General features: G+C 43.8%; 1 protein-coding gene across 1 annotated transcript in view; it reads left to right on the top strand.

Moving 5' to 3' along the window:
* Positions 1 to 1901: 1901 nt before the first annotated feature.
* Positions 1902 to 12342, top strand: part of RAP1B (RAP1B, member of RAS oncogene family) — a 31335-nt gene continuing 20894 nt past the window's right edge. The window contains exon 1 of the mRNA XM_084269593.1: positions 1902 to 2019. The gene's annotated coding sequence lies outside the window, so the exon portion shown is untranslated. The remainder of the gene's footprint in view (positions 2020 to 12342) is intronic.

Genomic DNA, 12342 nt, shown 5'->3' with positions numbered 1-12342 from the left:
GAATTTTATGTATTTTGACATCTCTCATTAATGACTTTTGCCCTGCATAGGATGCCCCGCTAAGAAAGGACTGGCTTCTACGTACTTGATTTCTCACAACCCGAGCTCTCTTGCATTATCCCTCATTTACAGGGATTCATTATCAAAGTACTGCACAAGGGTTTAAGCTGTAAAACACCAGGAGATTTGTCTGGACTTTGGAAGAGATTTTATGACGTTTGGGATTTGGGAGCAATACTCTAAAGAAAAAATATTTTTTAAATGTGTCACTTTCTGGATGCCTTGACTCTAGATGAAGCTTCTCTAACCAAAGGCAGCTCATTTCTCCGGTCATTCTCTGACTCTGCTCTGAGCTCCAGCTTCTCCCACACATTCATTTGAAGTTGTATGGTCTCCAAACATTTATAGCAAGGAACTCTCCATCACGCAACTTGGGGAAATATAATCTCCCTCTCTTTTTTTTTTAATCCCTTTCTATCTCTGTGCTACAAACAGAGAGCCTGTGCTTCCTCCACACCCATTCTCCTTGCCAGAAGCCTTCTGCAACTTCCGGTCGTTTTATACACTGCTGTGGACTTCCTCTGAGCAACAGTTTTATCTGAACAACGAACGTTAACTATTTGCTTGCTAAGTGTTTCCTAGGAACTGGCTCATTTATTCAATAATCTTTGTCAGTTACTGTAACTGGAAAATATTAGTGGCACTCTGAAAAAAAAGAAAAAAAAAGTGACTTATGTTATTTTGGACTAAAATAAAGAAAGGCAAAGAAATACCATAATTATTTTCAGGCAATGGACATCCAGCTTTGTATCAGCAGGGCTAATGATAGGCTGTTCACATCCAGAGGCGTAATAATCCACATAAAACCAGTAGTATGTTGCATTTCTAAAACACCGATCACCACTGGATCTCAAAACCCTTTTAGAAATCTAAGAAATACTGCCCTGGCATTTATGCTTCCAGCTCTTGATCTTCTAAATTAACTCACAGCAACAGCGGATCTTTTGATCCACCTCTTGAGCTGGAACTGACCGACCGGTCCTACTTGGGACTTGCAGGAAGTTGGGAAGAGCACGACCACGTTGTCCCAGAGAGAATTTGGGGAGAGAAGGGCTGCGCCGTCCCGACGGGTGTGCTCCTATGGAGCACGAGGGGTCTTGGGGAACTTCTGGCAGGGCTGGGGACACTGTACAGATCTCAGGCCTGCCAGCTGTGGGCTGGGGAATCCAGCCTTGACAGACTTCGCCAGCCCCCGGTACCGGGGTGGCGAAGTCTGTCAAGGCTGGATTCCCGAGCACTTTTTGCTCGAAAATCTCCCGAGGCGAAACCAGGAGCGTTTAGGATGAGGCCCCGCGCCCGACTGTCCCCAGCCCACACGCTCCCCGGGCCCGGGGAAGGGAGGCCTCCCTCCGTCCTTCCCTCCCTGACACCACAGGCGGTGGCGGCAGCCCGGTAGAAGCCGCAAAGCCGCACAGCGGGCGGCCCGGCCCGACCCTGCCCGCCCCGCCCCAGAGAGGTTTCCAGTCAGGGCACATCGCGGCCGGACCAGCGGCCGTCCCTTCCTGCCCTCCCTCTCCTCTCCTCTCCTCTCCTCCGCCCCCGCCACCAGCCGCTCCACACCGGGGACGCGCAGCCGGGCAGGGGTTGGTAGGGGGTACGTGCCACTACTCCGCGGAGGCGAGGCCGCCTCTGGGCGCAGCAGCGTGGGGCCAGACGGCCGGGCGGGGAGCGACGGGGGGTGACGGGGGCTGCGGGGAGCGAAGGGGGGGAGGGGCCGCCTCGCGGCGCCGCGGGGCCGTGCCGCGCGCCTGCGCAGGGGGAGAGGCGCGGCGAGGTCACCCCTCCCCTTTCGCACCGCCCCCGCGCGCGCCAGAGCGAGGCTGGGCGTGCGGCGTCACGGCGACGGCCCCAAGCCGCGCCCCGGCACAGGCAGCGAGAGGCAGCGGAGCGGGCGGCGGGCGGAGCGCAGCGGGCTCGGCCGGCGAGGCGGCGGTCGGCGGGGAGCGGAGGCGCTGTCCGGTAGGTCGCGGCGGGAGAGCGCGGGCTGGGCCGCTGTGTCGGTGGGGTGGAGAGCGGCGTGTCTGGTACAGGTGGCGCGGCGGGGCGGGGACGGGTCGGTGGGGGCGGCGGCGGCGGCTGGGTGGGGGGGAGGAGGTGGCGGGGAGCGACGGCGGGGAGCGGCGCGCTGCGAGGGAAGGGGCAGGAGCCTGAAACATGGCGGAGGAGGAACTGGGAGCCGCCGCCTCGTCCGGCCTCAGGCGCGGGGGGACACCGCGGGGGGTGGGGGCAGAGAGCGGGGCGCTGAGGGGCAGCCGCTGCCAGCCGGGCCGAGGGCCCGGCCCAGCCCTTGGCCGCCACCCCCTCCCGCCGGTCTCCGGAGCAGAAGTTGGAGCGGAAGCGGAAAGTTGTAACCCTGTCGCTCGGGGCCACGACGTGGGGCCCGGCCGGGTGCGGGGAGGGGCGGGTGACGCCCGGCTCGGCCCCGCCGCGGGCGGGGAAGGGGACGGTCCCTGGCTGCCGCCGTCGTTGTCAGCGGGAAGTCCGAGCCGGAGCCCCACCTAGTCCGAAGCTGCACGATCTTTCCGGCCGGTCTGCGTGGGCGAGGCGGGGCGGGGGACGGACGACAGGCCGAGCGCCGGTGCTTGTGCCAGGGGTGGCCACGGAGTGGGACAAGCAGGCGGCGTCGTGGCCAGCGAATTCCCTTCCTGCTTATCGCAAAATGAAAAGGAAGAGAGGATGACAGGGACGTTCATCTCGTCTAAACACCCTTCCACCCACCCACCCACCGCCCCCCTTGTGTCAAAGCAAATGGAAGAATTTGACTGACACTTCCTGCACCAAACCCGTCTAATAACCCTGAGATACCTCGTACCCTTCTGTGTGTATTGGTGGAGAAGCCATGGAAGGAAAGCAAAGTTTGTAAAGGGTGGGATGAAACCAAATCTGAGTGCTTCCACGCTGGCCTCGAATTACAACAAGGGGATAATAAACCAAGGTTTCCTGGGGAAAAAAAAAATATCAGTGTCCATTTACTCTCATTTCTATCTTAAAAGGATGGGTTGTGTTGTTCAGGATAAAACAAACAAAGTCGTTTCCATCTGTTGTAGGGTATGATAGTAAGGTAGTAGAGTTCCAGAAGAGAGTATTTTAGAGATACCCAGCTTGAAAATTGCACAGGGTGTGTGTGTGCTTGCAATTTGATGTTTTGATTAGTGTAATTTGTTATTTCCAGCATAAAACCACTACATCTTACCTCAGTGTGACAGTTTATGACAAAGACTTTCCAGTACTTTCACAGTAAAACATACTTTGAAATTACTGTTATAAAAAAGAACAAAAAACACTTTCATAAATTAAAAGGCAAAAAATAATCACATTGTCTTATATAGTAACCATTCAAACCCAAATATATTTCCTTTTGGAAAGATACTATTTTCTCCTCTGAGGAAACTTGAAAAATTATACAAATGATTCTTTTGCATGACTTGCATCTAAAATCACAAGCCTTTGGGGTAAAAAAAAAAAATAATAATCTTGCTCCAGTAAAGTGTGTTTGATTTCTTTATTCATTGCATCTCTTACTATTGCTGAAAGTCTATTCTGTGGACTTCATTCTAGCTAAAAATAATGCTGAATTGAATAGCTGAGGTTACCTTGGCTGTTCATGTTAAAGGCTCTGCAAATAAACTTTCTAACTAATTAGGTGCAGTATTTTATTCCTTTGTACCTTCATGTTTCCAGGGATGCTTCTTGTAGTGGTATGAACTACTTTAAGTTCAACTCGCAACTATAGCGTAAAGCTTTATGGTTTTCTGTAGTTAAATAACGAAGGTTTGAGTTGCACTGTACAATATGAATGTCATGTATCTTTTTTGCAGCAAATGTGATCATACTTGGAGCACCTGTCTGCCTGCGGGTGAAATAATCTGCAAAACAGAGTTGAAAGACTAGAAGTATAAAAACAGAACTTGTATATGGGGAGGGGAAAAAAAAACCCAACCCAGTGGTCTTTTAACTGTCTGTAGCTGTGTGTCTTGCTTCTGTTACTACATACATGCACCAGATAAATTTTCTGAGTGGAATTAAAATTGTGCTATTTTCTTCTGAAGCTCTGCTGCGGGACAGTTAATCAAAAATAAATCTGAAGTGAGCCATGACAGTTCTCTATGTGCTGTTCCAGTTTTGCAGAGTGTAAGTGACTGCCTTTTTAATTGAGAGCCTTTCTGGAGCAGAGGCAAACAGATGGGAATCTAGGTGAGGGCCTACAAAAGGAGAAAGAAATTACTTGTATAGCTGAGGAAGGAAGCGTGCTGAAGGCTACACTGTAGGTTGTGTTCTAATAGTAAATGTGACTGGGAACTAAAACAGTTGTCCACCTAGCATCTGGGATGTGGGTAGTGTAAGAGTCAGAGAAGTACTTGATGCTTACTGTTACAGTGCCAATCCTGTCATCCACAGAGCTCTGCTAGCTGCTCGGAGCTAGGTAGAGAGGTGCTCTTCAGGGTAAGAGTATCTTAGTGATAAAAACAGGCACTCTGTTATCCTTAGGTGTATGGTAAGAGGGTAGGTGGGTCCTTCATGAATTGGCCCCCCTAAGCATTGCTTAGGTGACTTTCAGATACCTAACTGACATTTAGGAGTGCTCTTCAGGATAGTTTTAATCAGAATTCCTCTCTTAGTAACAGATCACCAAGCATACCCTATACAAGAGAAGTTCATGTTTAGCTTGTGGTTGCAAGCACTGCCATTCTTTTGCCTCAGAATAAATACAGAAGCAGACTGAAGTGCACTGTGTAATGTCAGGGTGTTGAAACCCTGCTGAGTTGGGGCAGGCTTCTGCTGTGTCCTCGTACATCTAGGTCAGGTAAAGGGATATTTTAGACAGCCTCCTTATTCAGAGATATTGAAGGAGTATCTGCAGTAACTACCTTCGTGTTTGAAGGCAAACTTTGTTTTCCTTGCCCAGACATGGCTAAGATGGTCTGTTTCTATTCTTTTTGCATAAAACAGGGGAAAAGGAAGGGTTTTTTTTTACTTGAGTGCCATTAATAGAGAACCTGGTTTTCAAAGTTGTTCAGCAGTTGACTGCAGTAGAGCTTTAGTGTCTTACTGAAAGCATCTAATATTACCTTCTCCTTAGGGCCTGTCAGCCATGAGCAAACAGAGTGGGGCAGGCACAGAAGTGATATTCTGATGGAGCTATGGCAGCCTGCTTGTGGAAGTCAAGCACTATTGGGGGAAGTCGAAGGTCTTGTCTGCTGGTGCAAACTGTTCCTTCATGGAATGGTTGAATGAGGCTACCTTCAAAAGCAGCAGTAGGTTCTGACTCAAAGCTCTTACCTCTTAGCTTTAGAATTCCTAAAGAAACACTGGACAACTGCAACTGGAAATATGTGTGTGCCTGTTTGTGTGCTGTTGTGAGTTCCTGATGTGCTGCATGTTCCCTTCCTCTAGCAGCAAGGAAAAAGGAGGAAGGCTATGAATGCCAGGTTAGAAATTTGCCTATTAGGCAACTTTTGAAATCTAAAAGTGATTTGGGGGCCCTCTAGCTATTTTTTTTTTTTTCAAGAACAGTATTGTAATAGTAACTTTCATAACTGAAGCAGTACAGTGAAAGTTACTATAAGACCTTACAGGAGTGTGTGTAGGAGAGTTATAGGAACCTTCCAGACTTGAGCCAGGAGGAAGAAGAGGCTTTCGGCAGTATCTTATACACTGTCCTACTCAGCTTTCCAGATATTAATCCAAGGACTTGATGTTATTGGAAATAAATCCCTGCTATGCAACTGTGAAAAGAGACTGCCAATTACAGGACACATGGTTAGTTCATTCGTGGCCAAGGGAGGAAGGCCAGACCATAGTGCAGGGGTGGGACAGCCTAGCCTTTCTGGGGGACTGGTGTTTGCATCCTGTGACAGAGAAGCAGCATCTCGTGTTTCTCTCCAACCTGAGATTCTCTTTAGGGGACGCTAGTTTCTCGCATCGCTGTATATCATTCCTGCAGCTGTTGCAACATGGGAAGGTGTCCTAAATCTGAATGACTTGACCAGGTCTTCTGCAAGAAGGATATTGTATGGCACTGTTACTGGTTCATTAAATAATTTCCAGTAAAACTCTGGAGCTGTGAGAAACTTTGTATCATCAAATTTCTGGATAGTACTGAAGAACTGTAACAGGAAAACAATTTGTTTTCATAACTGAAGACAAAGCAAGGGTCTGTAGTTGTAATTCTTGTCTTTTTTCATAGAAATTCAGGACAATGTGCTTTTTCCATCAAAATTTTGTTGACATTGAGGTGAATGTTACTCTTACTTGCTTTAATTGTAATAGCTGTTCTTAAATCATAGGTAATCTGGATTAAAGGGAAAAAATGCAGTTTAACCATATTTCCTTTATTGTGGTTCACTTCATTTCTGTATGTGAAATCAGATAGTGGAAGTTTTTTTTCCTAAATTAATTTGCTATCTGTAGCCCAAATAATTGTATGTTGGCTAGCCCTTTCCTGCAGTTAATGTAAAATAATTTGTGAACACAGGTAGTTGCTGCTAGTGTTTCTTTTTGTTTCTCTGTATTAGTTCTCTTAGCTGTTGAAGTTGTGCTATTTTTTTCCACTTACAGCCTGTTTCTGCAACTTAACCAATTGTGCCTTTTGTGTTTGGTTTGGTTGGGGTGGTTTGTATGTCTGCAGTGAAGGGAAATTTCTTACAGGCATTCATCATGTATCAGGAGGAAGCAGTGGGCACCATCTCAGGATGAACTGCAGATGTACGCAGGTTACCTGTGTGGAGTTAAGAGGGGAGGTACAGGAAACAAGCAGGACCAGTATGTTGCTTGGTGTGGCACGTCAGCACTACTGAAATCAAAGTCTTTTCAGTAGTTGCAGGGCCAGACCAGCTACTTCTGCTTTTCTTTCCTAAAGGTTTCATGCACGATCATTGTTTTTTTTTAAAGCTAATATGCTGAACACCTCTTGACTATCAGCATTGTCTGCAGTCTGAAGCAGTCCAAGTTGTGCGGTTGTACAGCCCTTACTTGCAGTTAATCAAACTTCTGTAACATCTGGTCTGATACTTCCCCCTGAAGTGATTAATTATAAGACTAGTGGAAAGTTTTAACAAGTTTTGTTTTTTCAGAATGTGGGGAAGGCTGAGTTGGAATGTGTAATAGAGGTAATCTATTAAGTGGAAGTTGTCTAAGAACCTTATTCTCTGCAGTACAGTATTTGGGACTAGAGTATTTGCTTATGTGACATTTACAGTCCGGACTGAGCTGTGTGCATGGCAGTGTGTCCAGGCTTATTTTGTTACGTGTGAGGCCAGGCCAGTGATATAGTGCCAGACCCTATTTTATTAATCTTGCTAATGTGAAGTGGTTAGTGAATTGTTAGACATTGTAAGATGCAGTCAGTAACCCTCCTCTGATCTTTCATTGTGAAGCTGCTTAAGGAGAACGTTTTGAAAGCTTGATGTACAAGATTACCTGTAAGCATAGTCTCCTTGGCTTCATGTGATTGCTTTTTGCATATGGTATTGTTAAAGGATTGTCTCGTGGTGGGAAAAATGTATGAGTTAATACTGCATGTAAAGTCTTGACTCTCAAACATCTGAAGTTACATTTTTTTAGTTATGTATAAGGATGTGTCGTGCTGTCTCAGTGACTCTTCTGACTTGCTTAAAATGAGGAATTGGTGGGCAATAGGCATTCTGTGAGTGTGAAGGTTTTAGCCCCATTGAGAGAGTGGTCCTTTTGTTATGTACTGTCTATTGTTTTTATTGGTGCAAGTGCACGGAAAATGCTGTGTGTGTGTTCATGGGTTTTATGATGAGCAGGATCAGAATTGAGATTCTTGGCAAGTGTGACTTCACCTTCAGACTTATTGGACATACTATGCCAGTCCATAAATGAATTTCCAAAATAGCTTTGTATCAACAGTATTCATTGAATATAAGTGTACAGTTTGAGATGCCTTGGACTTGTGTTGTTAGTGTGCTATGAAATGCTGTGTTGAAAAATCCAACTTCTGCTGATATTAGTTACTTGCATATGTTGTACTTCTAGAAATTGGTGTCAAATTTGTCATTTTAGCACTTGGTGGAACGTAAGAGACTGTGTAGTAGTCCTGTGGCACCAAGAAGGAGCACTGGAAGAGGCAAGAATAGCTGACTGTCACGTCGGAGAATCGTTCTTCCATTTTTTGATATATCTTTTTTGACTTAAGTAGCAGATTAGGTGGGATCTCACCAAAGAGACACCCTGTAACTTGATGTAGACCACCCTGGGTGTCAAGCAAGTTTGGGGGCCAAATGATAATAAACAGGAGGAGACAATATGATAATAGACAGACATTCATAATTCTTTTTTAACCAGATGCTTGGCCTTCAAATGATCTTTCTTGTGGTATACAATTTTGTGCTTGCTTTTTGTATCTTAATACTAGAGAGAAATAAGCATTTCTGAATTATTCCTATATTCTAACAGATTATTGCTACCTTTTCACATTTATAATTGAGCAAGTCCATTTTTCCTGTTGGTTTTTTTTTGTGTGGGTTTTTTTTTTTTTTTCCTGATCTTCTTAAACCTTATTTCAGGAAATGTCCTAAGCTAAGTTGAGGTTTGGCTAGAGGTGAAGTTCTGCAAAAACTGAGTACCTGAAAGCAAGGTTTTACAAATAAGTGGTTTAGGCACCTAGGTATGTGCTGGTGCTTGGCATCCTTTTGATCTGTGTATTGCTTTTCATCAAACTATCAAAGAATAATCTCAGAAGAAAAGTGCTGTATCTATGTGAGTAGGAATCTGAGTGAGAAAAACAAGAGTATTTCACACAAAGCCTAGGAAGAAAAGATAGAGTAGGCTGTACAGTTTTATTCTTGATGAACAAAGAAGTTCTGATTCGTCATCTTCCCTTTCTGCTGGAAACCTGGGCCCTGTCTAGCCAGGAAACTGATGGAGAAGTGACATTAAGTTTGGACTTAATTTAACTGTAATAACCAAGATTTTGAACAATGTGAAGTCTTGCTAGCTGAAAGTACATGCTGCTTCTAGCCAGAGGCAAGATCTTACAACACAGTTTGCAAATACTTTTTTCAAAGACAAATAACACAAATATTTTCAGGTTGATGTTTCAGGTAATGTAATTCTTCCATTACTTAATTTTGTCTGTGGACTACTTTTTAAGTGAAATTCAGTGTCGTTTCATAGAGAAAAGCTGAAGCCCCTTTTCCAAGCTGAATGCTGGATTTGCTGTCATAGAAGTGAAAATAAGTAACCGTTCACAGCCTTATCTACAGAAGTTTGAAGTCAGAGAGTCCCAAGAACCTAAATGAGGACGCACCGGGTAAACTGGGAGCACCCAAAGCAATGTGGAAATACAAGACTGGTTTCATGAAAGATAAACTTGCTTCACTGGAACAGGGTGGACTGAAAGTCCTTCTTCCACTCAGGCTTTTCCAGCTTGTTTTAAGATGCATGTATTTAATTTGCTGGAAATAAAACTCGTCTTCAGTAAAAGATTTAGGATGTAGTAGTAACACTTGTTCAAATGATGTGGGGGCATACTGGTTTGTATTTAGAAAGCTCTCCCCATCCAAACCTCTGGAACGGATTTTAAATTTAGTTATGTTTTGGACGTCTTCTGCTACCTTATCACAGGATGTGTTTGATTTGACTTAACAACAAAGTGAGTTTTAAGGAATGACAGGCCTCTTCAGAAAATAGCAGGTTTTGAAGGTGCAGAAGAACAAAAAGTATGGTCTAAACAAGAACTAGTGTGATCTTAAGAAGATTTAAATAGATTCTTGTGGAGACTTGATTAAAACAAGTTCAACCCTCATTAATTTTGGTCTAGTCCATGTAATAAAATGGTGTGGGGATGAGTGTGATTCAAATTCAATTGGTTAAAATTACTCTTCTTTTTGTGTAGGTGTCATTGTGTCTTATGAGCTCAGGTTTGCAAGTACGAATTACCTTTGGGTTCCTGCTCATAACTGTCAGATTTTTCCTTCTCTCAGAAATTCCTGACTGGTTACATTAGATTTTGGGGGGGCTAAGATGCATTAGCTGCTCACAAAGCAGAGACAGAACTGCTCACAGTTTGGCATGTTAATATAGGCCAGTATCTGGTCTGGTGTGTTTTTTGAGGAGGGTTGTTTTGGTTCCTTTTTTTGTATTTCTTTTTAATACCTTCATCAGCTTGTGGCAGTTTGGCAGTTGGCTCAGAAACAGCCAAGTTGTCTGTGCATCTGCATATGGGCACAGATACGGAGGTCAGCTTCTACAGTTGTCATCTTCTAGTCAAGGTACGTTTGTGAGTTGGATATTCTCTGAGGAGCTACCATTCCTAGGCTCAAGATGCTCCTGTCTCGCTGCCAGAAAATGAACAAGATGTTCTGAAGAATGTTTTGGCCACTTCAGCTAAGCATTTCAGATCTTTTGCAAGCCCACCTTTATCACTGGATTCAGCTACTGAAGTTAAGTGTGAAAAGAAGCAGTGAAGGTTGCACCCGCCTTGTGCAGAGGTAGGACAACCAGTGTGGCAGAAGGTGGTAGTTATTGCTGGGTTATTGCTGGGTGTTGGTGCATGGGTTTTTTTTTTTTTTTTTCAACTTAACCTCAAGACAGATGTCTTGAGCTTTAACAGAAGAACTGTTTGTGAAATTGTGTAGAATTTGGGTGACCTGGAGTGATGTTTGCTGCTCGCGTTCAAATACCATGCTTCTGTTAGGGGAAGTATTGATTGAGAGGTCAAAACAGACTTGAGTTACAATTACTTGGGACTTTGCTGGTATGGTTCATTTATCATGGAAGAACTAATTTTATTCCTGTTAATGAACATTGGTAGCTGGTATTCTCAGATTGCATAGATCAGTGTCCTTTCAACAGATAAAACTTCTAATCTTAATTAAAATGACGTATGGGAATTTGTAAGACTGCTCTTAGGCTACCAGCCTGATTTGTAATACTATTACTGTAAATTGTTCTGTGGAAGGATACTTTGTATGTAAAAGGGCCTGCACCAGCCAATCTTAAATGGCGAGTAACAAAACATCATATAGTGATGAAGGCAATCTATATAATGTGTGCATTGATGATGTGTTAGTGATATGAACAAACCTAAATTGAAACCAAGCTCTTGAGGACAGCGCAGGTAATGATACTGTGGTATGCAAGCTCTGGCATCGCCAGGGCTGCATGCAATGTGTGGGTTATTGAGAAAAATAGACAGGAGGGTCCAAAATTCATCTGGGACTGGGATTGCAGTTGAACTGAGCATTACCTTATGTTGGTAGAAGGAAACTCAATACGAGGCTTTATTGGTTCAGCAGCCAGTGTCACAGTTGGAGTAGAGCGAGGATTGCCAGATGTTAAGCAGATATCACATGGAATTTGAGGGTAGGTCTTTTTTTTTCCTGCAACAGAAGTTAAGCTGTCTTTTTCCAAAGAGGAGTATCTTAAGCCAACTGGCAAGTTTATTCTTGAAGTAACTTTCAAACTGCACGTGAGTGCATTTTTACAAGAGAGAAGTATCTTGACCCTGAAAATTTCCATGCCTGCCTTGTAGTCCTGCTGTTTTTAACTGTTTTTGTAGCTTGAAAGATAAAATTTACTGTCACAATTAAGGGAAGAAACAAATGCTTTTAATCAGGAGGATACATATTGGGTAAGGCATGTTGGGTATATAATGTGACAGTCCATTTATTAGTAAAAGTTTTAGAGCTAAATACTGATCCTTCTTTGTAATGACAGTAGAGCCAAATTCAAGGCAGTAAATTGCTGTCTTTGTTCTCAAAACTTGCTGTATGGTTGAATACCTAGTTTATGCCTACAAGATATGATAATGTGGGAATTATGCATTCTCTGAATTTAATAGACTTGTAGTATTTTTAAAATCTGAGTGTTCTTTCTATTTATTGTCTGCCTAGATTTTCTGTGCAAGCATAAAAACATTTGCAATTCAGTTTTTTCAGGAATTCTGAGATCATTGTTTTAGCTGGAATTCTTAACTGGTAGAACATGCATAAACAACATTCATGGGGGATGGTGACTACAGAAACAGTGAGAAAAGGAAAATCCATGTAAACATAAGATTTCAAAAATAAGAATAAATCTGACAAATGTTACAAACTTCAGCTATAAATAGATGTTATAGCTTGGGTTTTACAAGGGACCCCAAATTTTGAATTGACATATTTGAATTTTTCACACAAAGTTGAAACTTGGTAAGCTTTGAAGCATAGCATATATTTCATAGCTTAAGAATGTTCATTACAACACTTGCTTTGAAATTACTTTATACTTTGTGTCAAAGTACTGCAAGTTGCACATGTTTGTTAGTCTCTCACATTT

The sequence above is a fragment of the Gallinula chloropus genome (assembly GCF_964237585.1).
Source record: "Gallinula chloropus genome assembly, chromosome: 1".
Taxonomy (NCBI): domain Eukaryota; kingdom Metazoa; phylum Chordata; class Aves; order Gruiformes; family Rallidae; genus Gallinula; species Gallinula chloropus.
The sequence above is the reverse complement of the archived record's forward strand: the minus strand, read 5'-3'. Positions and strand labels throughout refer to the sequence as shown.